Genomic DNA, 1,800 nt, shown 5'->3' with positions numbered 1-1,800 from the left:
TTTTTTTCAGATTTTAACTTTTTTTTTTTTAAATCTAAATGTTAAAGATTAGTTGTGTTAACACAAAAATAGTCGATTTTAGACTTCATAAAGGCGTTTGATTCTTTGCAAATTTGGTGTGTGATAATCGATTTAATGTACTTTCCGAAAAATTAAATTTAAAAATAGTAACTTTATAGTAAGTAACTTTATAAATGAAGTTTCTTCAAATATACATATAATACCAAGTAAACTTACTCCCAAATGACTAATTCCCAAAAAGTATTTTTTCAAATGTCCCCCCCAAAAAAAAAAGTTTTCATTTGTTATGAGTTTGTTTCGGTAAAAGTATACATTACCGTTTACTGTTTAGCACTGATTTCAGGATTCATTTCTAATTGGATGATGATAAAGATAGATAGGTTGATGTTACTGTTGTTGCAATTTTCTATTGGTTCTGAATCATCACCAAGCAAGTGACTGAACCCTGATTGGATCAGACGCTACAGAGGTTAGGACAGGGCTGTATGACGTGACCAGAATCCAGAACTAGAGGAGCTCCGAGGTTACAAGGTTCTACCAGTAACGTCACATGAAAAATCTGTCTAGTTTGGAGTGATAATTACATAATCAAGATCAAATTTACTCGACATTACTAGCACAACTTTGTGACATCGTAGCTCCTCTACTTTTGATTCTACGGACATCAAGTATGAGAAAAGAACATTTATTTTGCTCTTCTGAATTTCTTTTCAATAAGAAGAGTAATGCTTGGAAACATTAAAGATTTCAATTTTACGTTGAATTTACATTAGTTTAACATTTATTATCTAGATGTCCAGTGTTGTTGTTGTTGTTGTGATGTTGAATTTACATTAGTTTAACGAGGTTTACCTGGCAAATGTGCCCAGTGGTTTGGCATTGATAGAACAGTTTACAAGCTTGTGTCAGTGTTTGACAGCTCAAGGTTGTGCACAGTGGTTTGTTATTGATAGAACAGTTCACTAGCTTGTGTCAGTGTTTGACAGCGCAAGATCGTGCCCAGTGGTTTGGCATTGATAGAACAGTTTGTGAGGTTGTGTCAGTGTTTGACAGTGCAAGATCGTGCACAGTGGTTTGGCATTGATAGTTTAAGAGATCGTATCTGTGTTTGAATTTGATAGTAAAGTAAGATTGAGTTGTACCTGGATTGATACGAGTTTGAGAAACACTTATGGAGTAGGGCATTTACTACATCTCTAGTAAAGAGTTATATTTAAAGCAGTACCTCATAAACATTTGTGTGGGCACAACAATTAGACATTTCCAAGAGCGCTATGTATAAAGTGATTAGGGGATATTTACAGCAGAAAATTGAAAGAATTTATTTTTTTCAAGATGGACCAACAAAGATGTCTGCCTTATTGGTATAAAAAAGATTATATATTTCTATCACTAAACAAAATCACTAGAGAAACGACATGTACAATATACAAGATGAGTGGGTTTCCAGGCAATGCTGGGTTTCCAGGTTATAGTAAAACTATAAAACAGGTGGTATATTTATTATCTTTATATTGACTGATCTGTAAGTTTTATCATATATTTACCAAAAGTAATAAAGTTGTATATAAATTATATAAAGCATATCATAAACACAGGCCTATACATAATACATACATATAAGTAGTAAATAAGATCAAGAATTATAACCTACCTACCTACCTACCTACCTACCTACCTACCTATCTACATAACTACCTACCTACCTACCTACCTACCTACCTATTTACCTACCCACCTACCTACCTACCTACCTACCTACCTACCTACCTACCAACC

This window comes from Eurytemora carolleeae, unplaced genomic scaffold, assembly GCF_000591075.1.
Source record: "Eurytemora carolleeae unplaced genomic scaffold, Eaff_2.0 scaffold2036, whole genome shotgun sequence".
NCBI classification, from domain to species: Eukaryota; Metazoa; Arthropoda; class Copepoda; order Calanoida; family Temoridae; genus Eurytemora; species Eurytemora carolleeae.
The sequence above is the reverse complement of the archived record's forward strand: the minus strand, read 5'-3'. Positions refer to the sequence as shown.